This window comes from Diadema setosum, chromosome 22, assembly GCF_964275005.1.
Source record: "Diadema setosum chromosome 22, eeDiaSeto1, whole genome shotgun sequence".
NCBI lineage: Eukaryota > Metazoa > Echinodermata > Echinoidea > Diadematoida > Diadematidae > Diadema > Diadema setosum.
Window position 1 is genome coordinate 7,903,589 of NC_092706.1, and position 24,943 is coordinate 7,928,531.

The window sequence follows — 24,943 nt, forward strand, 5'->3', positions numbered from 1 at the left end:
ACACGGGAAGAAAAGTCTGACAATTGCACATGGTCAGATTGTAAACTCCCTATCTACTGCATATTCATGAAGAGCAACTCTTGGTAAAGGTACAGTGTGCGTTGACCAATTACAAAGTTAAGACATAATCTCTGTTTAACTCAGTTGTGCAATCAAACATGTGGCTACTGTATTTTCCCCTCTTTCAATGAGCTGTATTAGCCAATCATCATCCACCACAATGCATTCAGTTGTGGCATGAATATTCACGAGTTGATAGACAGGAAACCACTTGGTTACACAGGCAGGAAGTGAAGCGTTTCATCAACACAGCGTTATATCCACGTTGGCGACGATTTGATGCAGCTTGACTCAACGGGCTACAAACAGAGGTGTTGAAATCTTGAAACAAAGAACTATATTTAGCACCCAATGGGAATTAAACTACTCTCAAATGAAGGCAACATTGAGCAAGTGACGTGGTTGTATTGCTTCCACATGTCACAATATCAGATAAAAATTGAACAACTTTATTTATAGTACTGATATCATGCAGCATCATATAATATATTGCCTGAACTTTAAAAAAAAATCAATCAGATGGAGGAGAAAAAAAGAATAATGGAAAACTGTTTAGTTTCAACAGAATTGACACACAGTGGATGTTTGGCAGTTCACCGAACTTCCAATCACCTGTGTCCATATTGAAATACAGGTAACTCTAATTCAGAAGTATGATGTCACAGTCATTACAACAGTAACATCAAATTGCACAGTACTACACAGCAACCTAAAATGCTGCTCTTGCCCAATAATGCACAGCAACATCAAATTAGAGTAAGGTGATTTGGCACATCTTTCTTGGTCTCATGAGTGAACAGTAATTTCATGGGTAAACCTTGCTTTATATTCCCTCTGATGTTTTCCCTGCAGCAGACTGCGCAATGGATCATTAATAGCAATTTCTAAAAACAAATTGAAATAGATCCTCTATATACACATTCTAGCATGCTGCTGTCCACTTTTGGGCCACTGTATTTGGATATGTCCCCCTCCTCCACCCATCCCCTCCCCCTTCACCCATCAGGCCTTCCAAATAATGGTAGGATTTTGCTGCAGAATCGACGGCATCAAAGATGATGTCTTTGATACATCGCATGTCTTTGCATAAAAGAAAATGCATTTTTCAAACTTTCCTATCCATTTTCTTAATTTCAAAAGTGCTATTAAGTATAGTAGTCTTAAAAGAAAAAAAAAATAAAAGAGGGCTAGGTTGATATGTTTTGATGTAAATGTTACATCATGAGCATGAATATCACATTTTTCATAACTGTTGCATTATCTCAACTAATAGCGCATTACCCATTTATCCATTGATACTGTCACATTTCTAAATAAGCCTCGGATAACCTCACTCTATGACAGCTCTACTTTTATCAACAATTTAGACAGCAGTTATCATGGATGAATGACAAAACAGATCTTGAGGAGTTGATAGGAATATCTAATTTACAACCAGCCATATAGTTTGTAAATGAATTTTGACATATCCATTTGTTTTCCTTTGTTCACATGATACTCTTGTCTCATTATCTAATGTATGTGACAGATTATTATTTTCAAGTTATTCAACAAGGAAAACAGAATGTTATATATATATATATATATTTTTTTTTTTTTTTTGGGGGGTGTCATTTTTTTTTACACAATCAATGGAAGAGTGATGACATCATCGGCTCTCTGGTTTGCATATTCATAAAAACTACTTGAAATCAGTTTTGCAAAGTATTAGTAAGTGTCTTCAGAATTTCATAACTTCCTTGCTTTTGATCTGATTTTGACCATATTTGCACTGTAGTGCTTGCAAAATATATTTCACTTTTTCTTCTCAGAGTAACATTTGACTGGCATGCAATTTATTTTCCCTTTAGATTATCATGACAACTAAAGAAATTATTCTCAGCTTTAATCAAGATAATAGACTCTGTCCCTATGGCAGTGGGCAAGTAATTCATATTTTTGCCCTTCAGTCTCTGCTTACTGATGACATTGAGGAATAAGTAATGAAGCTTCAATCAATAACCTATCTATATCTATCTCTGTATCTCACTCTGTTACTCTCTCTTTCCACTGCTTGACAACCATTAACCTTTTCTGAGCCAGAGACTCTGGATAGGATATACAACTCTATGTGGTCTTCTGTGCCAGTTGGCACTAAAAGCACGCAAAGGGTTAAATTGAATTGAATGAAACCAACTGATGGTCATGACCATGAAGTTGTAGATTATGGATTTTGATTTTCATTTGAATTGGAAGGAAAGTTGCAGTAGCTCTGATAGAGAAGTTGATCCTTTCAGTTGAGGGTCCCTGGACATTGTGCACAACACTGTGGGGTGTTCTGTGGCAATTGGCCCTTCAAGGATACCAAGGATGAAAGCCATGTCATATTGCTATATCAATCTAGCATGCTATTTAACTTGTATCTAATCAACATCACTAGTATATTCTGTCACAATTAAAAAAAAAAGCATACACAAGGTGACCACATCTCTTGTCATGAATTTCCACTGGTAGAGAAGATTATTGAATACAGTCAAACCTGCCTTAGGGGCCACCAGTCTATAGCGGCCGCCTGCCTATCAACGGCCACTTTTTTCGTCTGCCTCGGGTGGCCGCTATATAGACAGGTTTGACTGTACCATAATATACATAAAGTATCATGAATCTTGACTCATTAACACAGACAGATATGCCAATGCATCTTTGTCTCCAGTTATTAAGATCATAAAACATATGAAGGGTTTGTTTGCAAAAACCGATAAGTCCATATTTGAAGATTTTGAAGTACAATCTCTGTCATAAAGTACAAAACAATACCTTTTAAATGATATATTGGTCACTACATATAAAGGTATATTTTTGAAGTTAAGGTCAAAAGAAGCAAAAATTTTCTAATTATTCTCTTTATTTTTCTTGACCTTAAATCGCAAATATCTCCATTTGTCAAATATGGACTTATCGGTTTTTGCAAACAAACTCTTCATATTTTTTAACACAATGGTTTAGAGAAAAAATGTTGTATGATTGACTTTGTCAATAATGCAAGAAGTTCCATTTACACAAAAAACATCTTATCAACTCTGAAGATAGTTTATGTAAATTCTAAGTCACATGAAAAATATTTGACTTTCAGGCATATTTCCACTGTTTTAGGAAAAAAAAGCCCATTCCTATAACCTAACTCTGGACCAGGCATACACCCTTATGAAATGCAGCATATAATATATTGCAAGCATTGTTTACAACCTGCCCTCACGTCATGTGTGATCTCGGTGTTTTTACTGGGTTACCTGGTGATGGCGAAACCTCAATACAAACCTCACTCCCTGTATTGCGTATCTTTTGAGGTCATCAGTGGGATTATTTCAGCACTCCGTTTTTAACAAAACAAACAATATGTTAACATGCTTGGACAAGTCCAGTTCTGTCATCAATTTGCTCTGATGTTAAGGTTGTATCATTATCACCTGTTATTGTCTTTTTTTTTCTTTTGAAACTGTGCCAACTCTTGCATAATTGTGTTGCCAGACAAGAACACCAAAATATAGGTCCTACTATTATGGTTTGGTGCCATTATTACCACCATTCAAGGGGATTCTGTTTGTTGACATTTGGCAATAGATGGAGTGGAGTGAGTCATGTGATCTGCATGAGCCAGCATGGCATCGACCTGACATTATCCATTAATAGAGCCACGTGTAACGAATACAATTAGAAATAACTTTCAAATTTAGAAATATACAGCATTTCATAATGAGGGAAAATCACACATATTATATAGGTATCTTTCAGTGTGAACATCTTAAATTGCGATATTTATTTCTTTACCCACACAATTTTTTTCTTTCTTTTAGCAAAATGATACAATATGATTCACTGCTTTAATCCTCTGATTGAGTTACAATCTGATTCTGCACATGAACACACTAAAGACTGTTTTTGAGTTTGTATTCATAAACTAGTCAATTTGTTCTTTATCAGTAAGTTAATAACAGCATAAACTGTAGGCCTATAAAGCATCCTTATATACTATGACCTTCCCAGCTAGCATAGAAACTGATAATTCCCTGCACAAGAGAAACTTCACCTATTTTATACACTTACACAAACACAAATACAAGCCAACTGATCCCCTCCCACCCCGTCCCATGACTTGTAAAGCATGTCATAGCCACAACTAAAGATGCGCACTCTGAATGCAAGCTTCGATGACTTTCAGATAATTGTTACCTCCACCACACACTGTACTGAAATCCAATTGCTTACAGGGGACTAGATCCACAATACATCAAATTGATGGGGAATTATCATTTTTACGAAGCCATGGCATATTTTTCTATTAACATCATTATATTCTTGGCATCTATGGAGCACATGTGTGCTTCCCTAACCTCTTGTTTTATACACTTTTATTTTTTTTTGCTGGTACAAGGAGCTTAATCATCTGAAGATATTTGTAGTCTGACAGTCTGTATCATATCCAGGTTGGACAGGGATCATTTATTTTGCATGTCGTCATGGTAACCGGTACAGCATCACTCCAGAGAACCACCAGGGGTGATACAGTACACCCCTATACCCCATCCTCTTCCCCTCCAGCAAACTCTCGGCAGTGTGAGTCACCGGAGAGGAATAACAGAAGGTGATGACAGAGGAGGAGAAATGACTTGTAAACACCGTGCTTTACGACGAGTCACGGTTCCCAAAGTGCTGCCTTATTCACGACATGCAAATGTTTGACGACAAAGTCAATGTCAATACCCATCAAAGTTGGATTCATGGGAAATCTGCCAAACCATAAAATAATGTTTATATATTCACACACTCTCTCTCTCAAATATTTTCCCACTGGTGCATTACATGTCCACATCAATTCAAAATTACTGCTGCAATTATGAACTTTCCTGTAGATGTATGACTTTTGTCGTGGTGACGATACTAATATTTCCTGAAGCGATTCGAGTGAAGTCTGCCTGGTTTCCTGAAATTAAGAGCACCTAGAGCCCACAGGAAGACGAGGAGGTGCAAGACTTGCTAGCGTGAGAAACTTCTCATGCCTTCATCAACTATACGAGAAAAAAATGGTATTATAATGATGATGACTGGGATGAGAAGAGAACATGCAGAGTGTTCCATCTGAAGGGTGTGAAAAGCTACAGAAGTATTCACGTCGGCCCAAAAACAGCAAATGAAACCCCCGGGTTAGGAAATCGTGCACATTCCCAAGAATCATTCTCTTCATCATCCTCATTATATCGCATGGCTAATTGATGTTTTCTTGGAGCACATACAATGTACTAATGAACAGTATTCTACTTGTTTCAAACTCTGCTGAGCCTGAAGCTCTCTATGCATGGAGTGAAGTAACACTTTTCTTGTTTTCAGCATCACATTAAACATTAGAATCTATTCCATTGACTTTCAATGATAAAGAACAAAATATATGTATATCATATCCTTATTCAAACCTCTAGCATTGCTTAGTATTGGGAGAACATTGAAAAAAAACCCCACACCAACTACCAGGGGCAGCAAATGCAAAAATGGGGGGGGGGGGGGCATGGGGGAGGCCAATGATGTTACCATTCATTTGCTGAATCTTTAATATAGTGGTCAAATTCTTATATGAATTAATAATTATGCTTCAGATGCAATATATACTCTGTGGGAAAAAGATTTTGAATCAACATGCTGAACAGAATAAAACTATTGCAGAGAAATTGCTGGCAAAAACTGGACATAGAAGATCATATGAATATTGTGACCAGGAATTTATAAAGAATAGTTAAGCATTGAGATATGATTAGACTTTTCTATGTCTTTCTATGGGTTGATATCTGTAGAAAGGCATCATATGTACAATGCTAACATCCAGTCATACATGTTCTCATAACAAGGTCATTTCTGTTTTTTCGTTTAATAGCCAGAAATTCAATGGAACTTGGTGGGGGAGGGGGGTTGTTATTTGATGTCAATTACTATTTAAAGAACAAAGTCATAAGGAAGGATGAATTTTAAAAAGAAAAAAGAAAAAAAAGAAGAGACCAAGTAGATATTTCTTCAGCTTACTCATTTCAGGAGTAAAATTCCACCAAAGCACGGTGAAAAAGCACTTTCACTTAACATTGACAAAGTGAAAGTTAAAAGTGAACATCCTGGGTAATTGTGTGTCACGGGTGCTCTCCATGTTTTTCTCATTATTCATAACCAGGGCCTATATTTTTTATTTTTTATTTTCAATACTTACAGATTCATCTCTGGCTGTCTGCCATGACTATGAGACTGCACACTGTTTTTTGTTTTTTTTTTTTTTAAGCAAAGGATCCAAGTGCCCCTGGGAACTGTATTGTCTCCACAATCTCTAGTTACGATACCTTTACAGATATATATGTTGTTGTTTCCTATTCTCTGTTTTAGCACATGCAAGGTCTACATGAAGAACTTCATCGCAAAATTGGCTAGGCGCCATTTTCAACATTTCTAAAGTCCACCCATCATCAGATAAAGCAAAATGAAAGCTTTCCAGTGATATACATCACTTGTAACATACAAAGGGATATTCCTGTGTAAGTTATGATGAATAATACCCATAGTTTCATATTGGTGTTTTTTCCCCCTTTTTTTTTGGGGGGGGAGGGGTATTTTTAGTAGCTTTAAACTTAACTATCTAAACAAGAATGAAGTTATCTCTTTTTGCAAAAAAAACAAAACTCGTCGTATGGTCACATTCTTAATACCTAGGTGTTCCCACTTTATAACCATCACGATAGATTGCTTGACAATTCATGGAAGTAATAAAACCTGTTTTATTAACATTATTACAGAAACAATGTGCTTAGATAGTCTTAATAATTTCTTTGTGTATTTTGAACTCACTTATGTATTCAATGCATTATATATGTTCCTCATGTCTTTTCTCACATGATTCTGGAAAATGCTTTACACAGGCTACGGAAAATCATCTACGGAACTGAAGTTGCATTTACTATTTAAAAATAGCTAAATGATTTAACTGGGAAAGAAGTTTAATTTAGTGCTGCAAAACACTAGTATGCATAAACAAAATTTCTATCTCTAAAATCTCAAAGTCTAAAGGAACTCCACCCAAAGTCAACGTGAGCTACAAATTTGAATTCAACGTTCTGTGCTTTCATCAGAACGAACAATACATACTGACCTCCGGAACAGGAATACATCACATAATGATCTCTTCTTTGTAATTAATCTGTTTCATGCACTAACATCCTGAATGAAGAGATGATCCACTCAGTGTTTGGTAATCAAAGGACACGTTTACATCCGTACATAAAAATCCTGCTCTAATTGGACCAATAAGAGAGGTTTACTGCTCATTTCACTTCATTCACTGTAATGGCCTAATGATATAGTCACAAATGAAACCAAAACCATGCCCGCTTGTCGCATCCTCATTAGATTCAAGAGCCACAGTTTCACTTCATGCAGGATCTGTGCGGCTACTACGTGATGATGGTCATGTGACGTGATGGGGAAGGTCTAGACGGCAAGCTCGAGAATGACGCCCACCCAGACTGACCGGGATCACGCAGCTGACCACTTCCTTGAGAAGGAAGCTGGTTTTATTTTGGCCGTCATGTGCATGGTCAAGGAACATAAAAGACTTCATATAAAAAGTTGACTATTTCTACATTCTGTACCACACCCCCAAAAAAAGAATATATCCTGGTTCATTGTGCATATCTTTCCAGAGTTTACAACTGAATCACGGGATTCCCTCAATCACAAAAATTTATAAAATACTTTACTCCATGCATTCCATGTTATTCTAGAACTAGTAGAGTGTCAGATTCCGATGAAGTGTACAGAACACATAGAGCCATGCTTCTTAACCCATTGAGGACGAGTCGCGAGTATACTCGGGCAGGTGTCTGTGGGAAATGCGTGTTGTAGCAAAATTAGTCTGTCCTCAATGGGTTAACCAGTGGACAGCTCTTGCAGGTGGGCTGTGATGTCAGCCAATAATAAAACAAAATATGATTTATATCTGATCTATTAAACTAGAATGGACATCATGAAGTCTAGTAGTATCCGTATCTAGTGATGACGGCACTGAAACTTTGAAAATTCATAACTTTTGAGTGATGTCCAATTATCCTCACACTTTTAATGATGTGTTCTATTGATATTTGTGCTTTCACTCAATCCACATTTGCATTTGGGTTTTGGTTTCCTTTAGGTTTCATGACTACAATGTATCCACAGAACAGGTTAGGCAGTAACCCACACATTCACTTCTTAAGCTTCCTCCAGATTTCTGTGAAGACCCAGTACACTTAATGGTCATCCATGCATGGTACGTGAAAAAAGTAAATCAAGTCAAGCTTAACTACATGACATTCTGAACGAAAAACTCATTGCCTTGGTACCGGCAATTCTCGTTATAACAAAGTCCTTTGGACTGGCTGTTTTCTTTGGTCATATGGCACAATAGTAAAGTACTCTATGTAAAGATATGTAGATCAAATAATTTTGGAGCCTAAATTGGTATTTTATTGTAATGAGAATTTTGTTATAACTGTGTTCATTATAACTGAAGTGCACTGTACACTGAAAGCAAGAGCAATTACTTGCAAATGGAGTTGTAAGGGGCATAATACTGTCATGGCTGCCAACATTCACACATCAAAAATCAGGGAGATTCCAAAGAGTAAACCAGGAACCGACTTGTGTCTGTCAGGTCTCTCAAAAATAACAATCAAATTCAGGGAGCTTTTGTATTCTATTGTCGGGGTGTAAAGAAAAATTTTGATTTTTCAGAGAGCCTCCGGTAGAATCATGGGGATTTACGATGTAGCAGCTCCGAACTTTCACTTTGTGACTTTCTTCCCCCCCCCCCCCCCCGGATTTTGGGGGAAAACGAAATCATACAAAACAATGGAAATTCAAATGATTTATATACACGATGAACATATATCGTCTGTCCCGTTTCCTGTCATTTAAAGTCGTATATCTCTTTAGCAGACATTGTGAAATTTTGCATGGCTGAACAATAATGTCTCCCAACATCTTGCATAAAATCTTTGAATACGGTAATAATTATCAAAAAAACTGAGGTGCATTCCTAATGCACCTCAGTATTTTTGATAATTTCATCTGAAAAAAAGAGAAAAACTTACCCTATGTCAATCATGAATACACTCCACTTTTGTACTGGAAATAACTGTTCTGTTGGGGTCTCAATAAATTCACTGGAAATCTACAGTATTACTGCCCCATCTATGAGTAAGATATTTCCAGTTTTATCATTCTGAAGAAAGGTAATGAATTGCTTACCTCTACAATATACCAGATTCTGAAAGGAATCTAATTTTCAAGGTTGCAAAAGGGACATAAAGACTCAATTAGCCCTATGATACCTAGAGTTTTTTAAAATCTTTTTAATATTATCATTATCATTATTTTATATATACATATATATATATATATATATATATATATATATATATATATATATATACATACATATATATACATACATATATATTATAGAAAAGAATAATGTAGGCATTGTAAGGAACCAGAAAAGAAGCATGTATACACATCTTTACAAACCCACATCCCTCACATACGCATGCCCTAACATACACACAAACGTACATAATGCACGCATACGCACACAGGTATACACTGCACATACGCAAATACACAAAATACACAGAGAGACAAATGCACAAATGGACACGTACACATATTACGAATAGCGGAGGTGATCTTTTAGTTGAGTGGCAGTGGGCTGAATTCATGTGTAAAAGGGTTAAACCAGCATAATGTTGTATGAAGAAAGTGGATATCTGGGGCTGCTAACTGGAAGTGGAGCATCCTGGAAGAAGGGGGGGGGGGGGCTGGGGAGGAGTTTGGTAGGATACACAGTGGCATTGGGGGAAACCCAACCAGCAAAAAATTCCAAAACCTTGTTCTCGGTCGAGTAGTCAGTTTTGCTTCCTGACAGAGGAAATCAATAGTGGATGGGGGAAAAAAATCAAGAATCCTGAAATTCAAGTAAATATTTAATAATTTAAAAGGGCAGCTGGTCCACCCTCCACAAATTTGCCTAGACTACAAGATAAGCCTCTACTGTCGAGTAAATGGCAACATGTTCATTAAAGTTTAATAGATAAGACTGAATGACAGGCTACAATCAAGACTATAATCACTTCCATTAGCTACTCTCATTGTATTGCTTCAAACAGACTCTAAATTCTGTCCTTTCATATGTTGATTATTCCTGTAAGAATTAATAATGTCTAAAAAATCAAGACTACAGGGGCCTTCAAATTTTACGATCTTTTTTTTTTTCTTCTGTCTTTTTTTTTTTTTGCCCGAATAGAAATCCTTCCTGTGGTAAGCTATGAATTTTGAACATCTTCCGGTGGTAAAACTATGATGAATTTTAAAGATATGATGGACCCCATTTACACATGGGCCGGCTTTATCGAGTTGGCCTCACGCCGGCGTCAAGCCGCCTCCAAAAAATTTTGAAAGTGTGTTTACACATAGCAGATTGGTCAGCTGGACGCCGCCTTGAAGTCGGCTTGACTACCCCCCGTTTACATATATGGCGGCTTGGCCGGTCTGCATGGTGAGACTTATGAGTCTGACTGGGTGGGACTATACGAAGTAAAACAATACAAACCTTACAAGTACAGTTACACAAACGCAACAAAACAACAACAACAACAAAAAAAAAAAGGATACAGAACGACTGAATAAGCAGAAAACTCATCGACGCAGTACGGCAGGACTCCAGTGAAGCAAAATTAATCACAAAACAAAAGCACTTATTTGATTATTTCTAATAACGACAAGTTGGTAATTCAAAGTTCAGATTTCTGACGCGCGCGAGGTCAACAAAATCATGAATAATTACGTACGTATCTGCACTACGGTATTGAACAAGCCCACGTGACTCTCGACTCTCGAAAACCGGCGTTAGTCCGCTTTGTGTTTACACATACGTGAAGGCAGCGTGAGGCCGCCTTGAAGTCGACCTCAAACCACCTCCAGAGGTGGACCGAAACTGGGGCGGGCTCAAGCCGCCGTCAGTCCACTTGTGTGTTTACACTTACGTTCGAGGCGGCGTGAGGCCGGCCTCATGCCGGCGTCAGTCATATGTGTAAATGGGGTCTTAGATTCCATATCTACCACAGACTGGTGCACTTCATCCAATATCCTCATGGAAGTTGAACAAACCTAACAACATTAAAATTTGATTGGTCTATCTGACTATTTCAAGGACGGTACAGGATAATTCAAAACAGGATTGCTCATAAAGCATGAACTGTGGGAGCAAATCGTAAACTAAAATCACCTTTACTGAGGTCTTTCATTTGTCTTCAAAACTACGGATTTGGTAACTCCTATGATTATGTAACTATGCGTGTGTGTGTGTGTGTAATGTATGTGTGTGTGAGTGAATGACTCTGGATAACAAACAAGCATAATTTAAAAGAAAAATGCCATAAAAGGGATAGAGCAATGGTGACAAGGGATAAATATTTTCCTATTTGAAGAGAGTTGTATATTTGCACAGTCCTTTACTTGAGTAATGCTTCATCTTCTATACCTACCATGTTATAGTGTGCAGGAATAAAATGGTGACACATATGGGTACCTTCCTCTGTGATTATCACACAGTGGCATTCAAACACACCTTGACATGAAACGAAATGCATGTAAACAGCGGACTTTCACACGACACGACCAGATTACTTCGCTCTACCTAAACTTGCACTATGTCTTACTTGTTGTGTGTGCATGGGGGGGGGGGGGAGGTCAAAAAGGCATCAACAGCTACAAGTCATGTGCATATCAAATAATTATCACACCTTCCATTTACGATAGATAACAAACAATGCCGAACAATGTAAAATATAAATTTTTCGGTTCTGGGAATTTGCTAGTTACAGAACAAAGTCAACATAAGATTTGAGAATCTTGAAAGAGATTGGTTAAGAATCGCTGTAAGGCCATCAGATGATAGGTTAAGAGAAAAAGAAATGTTTACTGAGAAAGTCGCTATGACTCACCGTCTTAATTCTTTCTCACAACTATGGACACGGAGACATCATATACACCTATGGTACATGTATGAGAAACAGACAAGGAGGTGAAGTTTCTTTTTGCTCAAGATAAACACTCAATTTACGAAAAAAGCCTCAGTTATTATTGGGCTAAATTGTGGAATAATTTGTCATCAGATCTTAAATATCAAAGTACATTTAATAGTTTCAATAACAAATTAGATCTTGAGAGACATTATTATATAATCTTCTTTTTTATTATTATATAATCTTCTTTTTTATCACATAGGCATACCCCGCTTTTCTTATTTGGCACCATTACATCATCTGGTCTTATCTTCAATCCGTTCTCCGCTTCTTTTTCACAAACACTGATTACTCGGGGCTTACAGCCAAACAAGCTAGCTTTCATGTTTCATAATTGAATTGAATAATCATTTCATAGAATGTGGTGAATGTTTTGATCAGTTATCCCACATAATGATATCAATATGATATGATTTAAGAGTTATTTTCAATTGACTTGTATTAATATGTGATCTTGTGTTGTAGTTGCCACAGTTAATCTTTTAAAGATTTGTTCCTTTTTCTATGATTTTGTATATTCATCTGTAATTATAATTTGGGAAACCAAATCATTTTATCTCTGTTTCAATTTGTTTTGTTTTTATTTGTGCATTGATATGCTAGCCATGGCTGAAGCTTGTGCCATGCTGAAACAGAATACATGAAATGAAATGAAATGAAATGAAATGAAATGAAATGAAATGAAATGAAATGAAATGAAATGAAATGAAATGAAATGAAATGAAATGAAGCACAAGTCAGAGAGAAACACATCTGGACCTGATGGAAAACTATGTTTGAGAAAGAGGGCTAGGAGATGGAAAATCAAAGTGTATCTTCTGAAAGAAAAAACAATGCACATATACAAGGTATGCATCATATATATTTAAAGACACACACATTCCTTTTAATATATTACTTCATATGTATAATACTCTGTTTTGAAACCATGATTACATAATATTTCTGTAATTATCAATAGCTATTTCTGCAGTAGAAAGGTGGTCATAAACAATGTATGTCTAAAAACCCAATGATACTCTGGTCACAAGATAATTCTTAAATACTTTTCAGTCATTGGTGGACAAGTAAAAAAAAGTTTCCAAAAGAATTTGATTCGCCAGAAAGAGTAACGCTTCCTGGAATTTGCGAAATATCCAAGCAGGGAAAAATTTGGACAATTACAATACAATGCTCAGGATCATCACTACACATGGAATTCCCCAAATGTTCATTCCTCTAACAGTCACATTTGAATGCATCTTGTGTATGAAAGAACGTTACCTCCAAATAAAAGAAACAAGCCAAACAAACAAGCTATACTAAAGATAACTGCCAAGTTTGTGACATCTATTCGGTTGAATAACAGCACCAACTATGTGTGTGTAGTGCGAATAACTTCTAGAGTATACCATGTACTGATTTAAAGGGGGTGGCTAGTTACTGATCAGTTGGAATCAGTGGGAATGCTGGGGATGATTGTTCCAATCCTTGTGGGATTCATTTAAGAGTACATTATGTATCTATTGATCCAGGTTAGCATGCCTGTACAGTGACAGGGCAATCGTTAATGGCCCGTTAACGATCACCCCGACACTAACAGGCATGCTAACCTGGAAACATATATATACCATACATTACTTGAATATGAGACCATTCTGAAGCAAATAATTTTCACACAACAATAGATATATAATGTACTCTTGAATTAATCCCACAAGGATTGGAACAATCATCCCTAGCATTCCCACTGATCAGTTATTACTAGCCATCCCCTTTAATAACGGTGAAGCCCAGTATGGCATATATCACAAACATATATATATTGATAGATTAAGTCAAAATCCTGCCCTCTTGAAAAGGGCCACCCTCATCACGTATTGTGAAGACAAGGAGAAAGTAAAGAAATGAAATGGGTCAAAACTGAGCAGTTGGAGTGTCTGGATACATTCCGGTCTTGCACGTGGTAAAAAAAAAAAAAAAGAAAAAAAAAAAAAAGATTAATCAGAGGAGAGGAGAGAGCTAAAATTCCAGTTTCCTGGAGATGCTTTTGCAAGATAATCATCAGGAACAGATGACTTTCACACTCACAAAAGATCTGGTTTGTAATCACGTTTCATGAGGTACACTGTTTCTAGGTGTGGCTATAGTATGGCGGAATATTCGGCCACTGAAACAGAGCATCGTCATTGACAGTTAACTGTGAACACAATTCTATGTGGCCTAAGACAACTCCTGATATGCATTACCTGTACATGTGAGAGTTCACACTAATATGTATGTTCCCAGGCGAGAGTCAATTTGAAAGCAGGAGAATGTTTATCTCCTAAAATCCATCCAGTTTTCCAGGTCACACCTTTAATCACACTGTGAAAGTGCTCTCACAACCTAGCTAAAACCAATGGGGGAAAATACATCCAGACCTTGACTGGACAGATGTGATTCCAGAAAGATGACAGAGAGATGCACAATTTAAGTTTACTTTCAAAATTACAAACATAATTAATATATTATCAGATGTAGTATATATATTTATCATATTTAAATTGAAAAAGAGTATTAGCAGCAAACTAATGACCACATCTACAGACTCTTCTTTTTTTTTTGCCAATATGAAATAGCTCAACAACAAACTGACGAACAGTGAGAGAGGCAGTATCAGAGACAAGAGAAGAGAGAAGAAAGAAGAAATTTTATGCCAGATGGCTGTGGCATTTCCCATGACTGTCTTAAAGGTCCAGTTTACCTTTGGGAGTGCTCAGTGATTTCAAAAATTTTCAAGATATCACATTTGATGCATATGTGTAGGTCTGTTGTATCACAAAACATCCTACCATATAACATTTTCGCAACAAAGCCTAAAATATAAGGAGATATCAGTGTTTTTCTCAATAAACCGTAACTGTAGACGGTTTAATCTGGAAACATCTTTATCATAACTATTATTCACATTTTGTGTATTTAATAACAATTAACATAAAATTATATGGATTCAAATTTTTACACTGGTTGTTTCGAGGCCTAACTCACATTTTAGAACTACTTTGAAGCACTAATGCTGGGTTTTTGTTTCATCTGCAATGGTAAATTATGCCTTTAAACTATAACACCTCTCCAAAGCAAAGACTCCTCAATTCACTGTACCCATTACCCCTCTCCTTACCATGATGTCAAAATGCCAATGTCATGGCATACATTCAAAGTTACCAATGATAATGACAGAGTTAACCTGTTGAGGACGAGTCCTGAGTATACTCGAGCAGGTGTCTATGGGAAATGCCTGTTGCAGCAAAATCAAACTGTCCTCAATGTATTAATTAAGGAGCGATTAATACCTTTAAAAATTTGCTGTGATCATCAGAGCTGTTCTCTTTAATAGTTTTCACAACAGTATGATTTAAAATCTGACTAACAATCAACACCAGAATTCAAGATCTAAACAAAATATTAAATACCTAAAATATCGACCAAGAGAGGAGGTTGGAAACCTAAGAGATTATTTTTTTCTCTCTCTGCATGGTGTCAATAATGGCAAGTGAAATGATGTAAACAAGATCTCCATTTTTTTTTTTTACACAGTTTTGGCATCTTTTTGCCTATCCTTCTACATGCTGCAAAATGATGATGGATGATTTTTCAAATCAAAATGTCTTTTTCGGACTGTGCCTAAATCTGCTATAGGATCACTGATTGGCAATGGGCATTGCATGCCAATGAAATGCACATGACGATGGGGGGAAATGGCAAAAATTCAAACAAACTCCCCCGACCTCACGAGCGCTTTGAAAGCAGACTCCCGCATATTATGTGCAATAATGGCCCCAAACAATCCTGCCATCCATACGGCTCTTTGAGACCTGCCGACCAAACGTGCCGCACATTAGGCAGGAGGAAACCGAGCTGCCTGCTGGATAATAGCAATGCAGTGGGTCTCGGCATTTTTGACGAGAGCAAAAGAGGAACATATATCAACTTCTGTATGTCACATTCTACTGATTTAAACATTCTATTTACAGCTCTCGTACAACCCTGCCTTTGCATTTATATACATTTCAATCTAAGAGAATTGATTTTGCTTTCTTTAGCTCGTCCATCAAGTTTTCAGTCCATGATTGATCATTCTTATTCTTGCTTTTGTACACTCTTTTTTTTTTTCAATTTGCTTGAGACATATGGTCACCAATATCATTCTTGACATGAATGCAATATCAAAGAACTCTTCTTTCAACATTTTTGAAAGACATACAGTAATAAGTACATACTTTGACTAGGTATCAATCAGGTTGTCAGATAAAACAAAATTTGTTTTAAAACAATCCAAAATAAAAATGATCACAAAATCTTGACTATCATGGACATGTAACATTTTGAGATCCGAAACGCTTCGAAACATAATCAACAGGAACTGCTCATTTTCTTGTCACTGTAACAAGCATTAAAGGAATAAATAAATAAACACATATCTGCAGATTACAATGATCCCACCTCCCTACAAATATAGCACACTGATCCAATCTATTTTAGTATGTCAGTTCATTTGGTTGCACAGCCATGAGGAGCATACCACTGAAGAGACCTTAGGTCAATGATTAATTTTCAAAGAAAACTGATTGCAAATTTACTTGGTTGTATGCATTGTGCCACTAGATCACTTACTTTCACGAAGAAAAATACACATACTACCCCAATACTTCGGCCCCTGGCTCTCTGTAGAAAAACATTATTTCAAGATTCTTCTTCTTGTCTACCATACATTGCACAAATTTGCCCCTGTCTACCTTCAAACCACTCTTCATCTTCACCAACCACCACGAAATCTCCGTTCATCGAACTCACAAAAATTACAGGTACCTCGAATCAAGCATAGTTCGGGGGGGGGGGGGGGGGAGGGGGGGAATCATGCTTTCTCCTACATGGGCCCAAAACTTTGGAACAGCCTTCCAATATCTCTTCGACAAGCACCTTCTATTGATGCTTTCAAAAAGAACCTCAAGACCTACCTTTTCAATTTAGATTGATGATTATTTACCTGTATGTATATATATGTACGTATATTGTATGTTTGTTTATTGTTCTTATATCTTCTGTGATACTCTGTTGTAATGTGATACTTTTTAATGTACTCTGTTCCACAGCACCATGAGTATCTTTTTAGGTAGAATGAGCACTTTATAAGAGTCTCTCTATTATTACCTCTGCCAAGGGAGGAGGTTATGTTTTCGTTACCATTGGTTTGTTTGTGCAAAATAACTCAAAAAGTAGTAAATGGATTTGGATGAAACTTACAGGAAAGGTTGAGAATGACACAAGTAACAAACGATTAAATTTTGGTAGTGATACGAGAATATTTGGGGAATTTATGAAGGATTTTTGATATTTTGACAGGTAGGGTCAATGAACTTGGGAGTTCAAGCTGCGCATTTTTGAGGTTTTCAAACGCTCACTAAAGTGCATGTTCCAGTTTCTGCAGCTGGGAGAGGTGCGCCACGCAGCTGAGGGTTTATGACATAACAAAGGCTTCTATATTGGGAAATCGGGCGATTTCTCAGCATGTATACCTGTGGGTGGAAATCACTGATCTCTATGGAAGAGCCCCAAGAACTTTTCCCCATTGGTGGAGAGGAGAAAAATCTCTTTGGGAAGAGCAAGATCATCGGTGGAAAGTAGCTGCTTGGCGGAGGTCTGCGCTCTCAGAGTGCTTTTCTAGTTATTATTATTATCCTAGGTGAGAATTGTGCAAATGCCAATGAATGCTTCCTGATGCGGGGTCACAATTAGCAGTAGCAGGTCGTGCAGTGCATTTATGATTTGCCAACCCCCTACCGTTCATTGCTCAGACTTGTACAATGTATATATTTCCAAACACAAAATATGATCTACGGCAGTCCTATAATCTTAAAAGATACTCAACACGCAGAACACTTTGTGGTATTCTTATTTTTGCCAATTTTACGAGTCAACACATATTTGCAAAACTAGCAACTCTCAAAACTATTGCCTCCCACGACATAAATGTGATGAATACAGTATCTGAAGTAGAAAATTCTTTACTTTCACTTTCTCTGAAATAGAGATTTTTTTTTTCACAATTCTGTTGATGTGGTGCTAGATTGCAAATTCCTAGATTTGCCAGATTGCCTTACAAGTTCCAATCTTCAAGTCATTATACTTGCAAAGTAGTGTATCTATAATATATATATATATATATATATATATATATATATATATGTACAAAATTTATTTTTTCTTGTTACTGACCACAGATAAACAACAGGAGGTTATTTCATTTTATGTCTTTTTGCCCTAACCCACGTCAGTAACAGGACAATCTTGTCTTTTGACTTGTTTAGCTAGAAAAGACATATACCTCTTTATTTTATTTCTGCTTGGGGCCTCTTGAAATTTCAAATGATGCATATTGCTCAGTTAAATGTAACATGATGAAGTAATGCCACTTGCATACAAAACAGGATTTCACTTCTGTAATCTGAGGATGTGTGTTTACGGACACACCGTAATACAGGTAATATGATGGAGTCACTTTCTCAGAAAAAGCCAGTATAAAGAAATAGGCTTGATAAATACTAGGATATGCACATGCATAGGATCTGCCTTACTCCCCGTACTCATGGGTTTAAGCAGTTTCAAAGTTAAACTCTCGCATCGTTACATTTACGTGTATGTAAGTGATTCTCACCAGTTCACCTTATCCTGTGCATCATTTGTACACTGAACATTGTGACAAGTCCAATCAACCATGACTGCCTGTTTCATTTGAATGCTTTATTTGTACAAATAATATTTACCAATAATTCTCAGCTCTCGTTTTTGTTGTTGTAATCCTATACCATTTAATGTTTTCAATGCTGAATCGATGATTTTGTTTCCTGAAAACAAGTGAATGTATGATATTATGAATTTTCAGCCTGAAGAGTTAAAAAACATAACAAAAACAAAATGTGTGTGTGTATCAATTGATTTCACATAAATGAAAAGGGTAGAAGTGATCTTCAGATATACCCCCGTTCAGACGCAAGCGAGTTTATACCAAAACTCGATAAAGAAACGACTTATAAAGAATCATCGATAGCCGACACACCGTTTAGACGCTAATTTCGACCATTCCAGAAAAACGTTGTATAGATGTGCAGTTTCTCACTGCAAATGTTGTTATGATCATGAGTGACAGGTACAAGGTCACCTTTCGTGCTCGCTCACATTAAGCCCCGCCCAATTATACCTTTCTATGGTTACCATACATTCTGACGCACAATGGACATGATGGAATGCTAATTCGTTATCGAGTTCTAGTTTGAAACGATGCTCTGATCGTCGTTTCACTACACGTTGTTTCGTTACACGTTGTTTCGTTAGTCAGCGCTCAGATGTATAAATTCAACTTATAGCTATACCAATATACCGTGCAAGTATAATTTTTTTTTGCGTCTGAACACCCTGGTATTTGTCCGTGTGAAGAGCTCACAGATAAGAGTTTCATCAACTGTTTCTCACAGGTGGATACCCATGGAGGTACAGTAGATTTCATCTGAATGATTGCACTAATTCCAGGTTTTGAACACAGAAACCTCAACAAACATGACTTAAGTCTACCTGCAATCCTCACACAAGCTTTTTGTTTCAATAGATAGGCACCATCACATTCCCACGAAAGTCTATTTGTTTGAGTGTGTGTGTGTGTGTGTGTGTGTAGGGGTGGGGATGGTGGGTGGGATGAGGTCTAAAACAAAAACAGCTTTTCAACAATAGCAACAAAAAATCACTTATGCAATGTACAAAGGGGGGGGGGGGTAAAATATCAAACACAATTCTCACTTGAATCCTATACTACAATTCATGAATACAGTTAGAATGTTAGATGAATTGTTGTAATTGAATCATGAAATGTTTTTATTGATTAATTGAATTTTTTTTTTTATCACAGTCTGACTGAAGACCAAAGATAAGATTGCACAGATATACAAGTAAGAAAAAAAAAAGGATTACATTGACACAGAAGGAACCATTTCATGTACATATTCTGATATATTCATATTCATATTCATATTCTGAGCATCAAACCGAGGGGAAAATGTTATCAATGGAATAGTTTAAATGTGATCCTAAATTGATTTGGAAAAATTAATAAAAGAAAAAATGCAACACCATAGAAACAAATCAGAAGAGGTCTGTTCAAAATTGACCCAAAAAGTCAAAAGTTAGATAAGGAATGAAACATATGCTTTGCAGATGATAAGGATACCCCCCTAAAAAGAAAAAAAAAAAACACTTGGGGAGTTCAAAAAAATCCTGGGTTGCCTTTTAATCAGTGTTACACGTGAAGGCTGTAGGAAACTGACATTCTACACTGATATCGATCCCATCGTTTGACAAAAGAAAATTGAATGGGCTTGTATGTGTACGGTAAAGAATACCAGCTGGATACCTTGATGAAACAGCAGAATTCTGTATGTGTGTATGTCTGTTCGTATGTGTGTGTGAGAGGAAGTGGTTGCCGGATATATTTCATTTTTACGTGTGATGAATCTTTCTCTAGCTCGGTGTCCACTTCTACAGGAAGTAAAATCAGGAGGGTGGAAATAGATGTGGAAGGCTCTCAATCATACGTGTGTTTCATGGGGGGGGGGTGTAAACTCGCCCCCTTTATGTTTATAAGACAACAGGGCTTGTTGGAACTGAGAATAGACTGGGCTACAAACTTTCACGAGTTACAATATGGTGGAGGAGGTTATCATTTAAACCAAGACTTAAATTGAGTCTGTCATTTGTCCTTTAACGGTAGTAGCTCTCTACTTCCAATTAAGAGAATACAGATTTTTACCACACAATTCCTTTGGATGTACACTGTTATGTACATCCAAGGATTCAGTTCAACATCTATGAAAACTGTGAACCCAAATATTTACTCAGATTACACAATATTCTTTAGATGTAATCTGATATTATACAAGTGCTTTCACTTTGTGAATGAGGCATCCAAGGATTTTTGTTTTTAGTTTTGTGTTCTTCCTTTGTTTTTATACAGTAGGTTAAGTGAACATGTGACCATAACACATTTTGGATTATATCTTCCCCATTGGTGTCATATCTGATGACTTAAATGATCTTTATAGATTGCAGCCAACTAATATGTTCTTTCTTAACCCATTACTTTGCTTTAGCACACATTTTCCCATAGACACCTGCTTGATTATATTCGGGGGGGGGGGGGGGACGTAGTCTTAAATGGGTTAATATCCAAATCCATTCATAATACAGCTGTTGCTTCACTTCCCTCATTGCTGCAAGTATATACTTCTGTTCAACAATTCATTCTTCTTCACTCCGTTATAACTAGTTATCTTTCGTTATATCGAAATTTTCTTATAACCAAACAAATGAACAATAAAACATAGAGCAGATAATGTTGCGGCCTGAATTTTTACTTCGTTGTAACCGGAATTTTGTTATAATGTGTTTGTTATAACGGGAGTGCAATGTAAACACAAATTTCATGTCATCACCACCATATTCATCTACCCCTATAATACTCATAACATGTTTCGATGAAATATGGTGTGCATTGGATCAGTGTTGGCTCCAACAGTATTTCCCCTTGAGGCCATCTTGAATTAACGTATAAGTTACATATTTTTTGTACATACTGTGGAAAGAAGTGAAAAAATAAAGAATTGAATTGAATTAACGCCATGAAAGGATTGAATCAAGACTACACTGGAGAGACTAGCAATTATATAAATCAATCATCAACTAATACTCAGAGCTATTGTGATGCAATACTGAAACACATCGTTAAGAATAACCTGTCACCACTCAAGAATTGGTCTTGAGATTGCCTACACATTAAATCACTTCACATCATTCTTGCTGTACAAACTTTGGTCTCGAATCTATTGTCAAACAAACGTCACATATCTGTTTAATTGCGTCGCCTTCATTGATAGACTAATTAGTGGTAACATAACTCTCATTGTTGGGTGAGGGGGTGGGAGAATGTGTTGCAAGAACTGCAGATACAATGTAGACTGAACTGAAAGAATGCGTTCCTTGTCTTGAACATCAGCTGACTCTGACGTATGCCATGAATAACTGCTATATTCATTTTCTATGTTGCCCAAGAGCTATGTCTTTTCTTTTCAGAAAAAAAAAAGGATGCACAAAAATAAATGTAGAGATGTGATGGAAACCTGTGGACTTGGAATTCTGAGATTTGTTCATGCATTATACCAGTCATAATACTTTTATAGATGTATTACTAGTTTGACAGTAAATGCAATATGATATAAAAATCTACATCATAATACTGAAAATGTGCACACCTGCACACACACACACAAACACACACACACACAAATGTGGAAAGGAAGAAGAGTATGAAAATGATATTAAACCAATTATTCTTTACTACACCCAGGTCCTGATGCAAAACCCACTCTTCTGTACTTCTGTTTCATGGGCAGGGTTTCCTGTAAACAGTCCCATTTCATACAGATCTGGCACTTGGCTAATGGATTAAACACACCAGGCTAAAACATAAAGCTCCCGGTCGAGGTTATAGACAACCAAAGTCGAGAAAATTCCCCGCAAAAATCGTAACTACTCGAGATATCTTCATAGATATTATGCATGTTTAAACTGACAATCTACTGTACACAGTGAAAAAAAAAAGCGAAGGATCAATTCTAAACTTTAACAACAGTTTCTCCTCTCTAAGAAGAAGCCATCCTAAAAATTCATTTTCCCACTTCTCCCATTTACTTCACTTTTCAATCATTGTGCATACTTTTGGGGGATTGATATGATTGTACATTATCTGCATTAATACATCCAAATGTGAACATTAGTTTTGATTTTTGCCATTAATCAATTATAACTTCCATTCTGAAAAACAAGAATGGACTTCTCGTAAGCAAACTACCACAAGACAAGTAAGAACCATCAAATAATATCTATGCCTGAAGCAAGCCTGGCATAAAATCATACCCATCCATGTCAAATTTTCACGAAGACAAGGACCCACTTTGGTCCCCTCTTTCTTGGATCGGAAGACACAAGGAAAGTGTGCAAATGAATGATGAGAAATACCATCTACTAATATGACCAATATCAAAAGAGGCAGAAGTATTCATTCTTCATTTGTTAAAAACAGCTTAACTCTTTATGTGCCATGATGTAAACCCCCTGTGTGCCACATTATTCTGAGATAGCAACATCGTCATGTTTTGGGAAAGTGCTCTGTTTTTCAAATCTATGTTCCTTTTTTTATATTTTTGTTAACCTGGACATGTAATGAACCGAGTTTTAGAGAAAATGCCCAGCTTTGCTTTGATGTAAATTGTATGACAAATTTAAGACTGTTTTTCTTTCAAATGACCAGTAGCTTTGAAAACAAACGATACTGTAGAGGCATGGCTTTTGCATACAAAATAGTGACAGAAACCTAGAATTTACTTGCAAATCCAGTAGGGAACACCCCTTGATAGTCAATCACCACATAAAATGAAAGCTACATGTGGCAGGAATGGATTCTCAAGAAAACGCTTTCATTGTACTGTGGCATTTGGCGATTTATCGGTCGGTTTTTGGCAGGTTTGTGCGTTTGAGCAGAATATGCGAAGTTGGCACGCCGCAGACTGAGTCGGGCGTGCAAACGTGGCACATAAAGAGTTAAAGAGGTAAACAAAATCCATATCCAGTGATAAAGTCATAGAATAGGTTTTTACTTCTAACTTTGATCTGCAAAACTGCTTTGTCATTCCTGGTATATGATTGATTTTTCACAGGGTAATAGAGAAAGAAAATGTCCTACCTCTAACTGAGAAAGAAAGGATATATCAAACCTCTAATGAAATATTGAAGAGCATAATATATGTGTAAAGTGTAGTTCAAAGAGGTATTCAAAAGTTCATTTGATGAAAATTGGTTGTGAAATGTCTGAGATATCCAAAGCAAAGCAATCCTAATACAAGGTGAGACTAACCATGTTTACAGATGGCTTTGTTTTACTTTGTTCTTGGATATCTCAGCCATTTCAAAACCGATTTTCATTAAACAAACTTTGAATTCCTCTCAGATTTGTATGTTCTTTAACATTTCATAAAGTAGTTTCTAAGTATTTCCCAACAAGTTAAAAGCTGAATCCTCACATCACCTATACCCGTTCCTTTAAGCTTATCTTTGACCTATGAACTACTTTCATTTCAGGCTATTTTCTTTCACCTATCCACTGATTCAGCCTCTTTATAACTATGAATGGAATCAATAAATAAATAAATAGATTAAAAAATATATATATACATATATGTATATATATATATATATTCCATCACGGACAAGGCACAACTACTGGCTGGGATGTCTCTATGGGGGCCGGAGGTGTGAGTTTGCGTCAGTGAAAGACAATGATGGGGTGGGTCTCTGAACCGTTTATCTTTGTGATAGTAAATCGGAGCATGACGTTGGCAATGTAAGTCCATTGAAAAGCTATCAGGGATTCATGTTTGTCATGTTTTTTAAACTGATTTCATCCTTTCATCTTTGGCTCTTCGTGGAGGAAACCAGTCCATGGATGCGTCGTTGCTACGCCAAACGCGCACATACAAACTGCGCGGTTACCATGCACTGTGGCAACAACTACCACCAGTTTAGACGCATTCCATCACAAGCAGGTTAGTTTTGAAATCCGTCCGACCAGGAGCAGACGTATACCCTTGTGTGTATGTTCTGCTTCAGAAACGGATTTTTAATCTAACATCACATCG

At 36.7% G+C, this 24,943-nt stretch overlaps 1 protein-coding gene across 1 annotated transcript in view; it reads right to left on the minus strand.

Annotated features, from left to right (window-relative positions):
• Positions 1–24,943, minus strand: part of LOC140245445 (cyclin-dependent kinase 14-like) — a 111,730-nt gene that overhangs the window by 24,275 nt on the left and 62,512 nt on the right. The window lies entirely within an intron of this gene.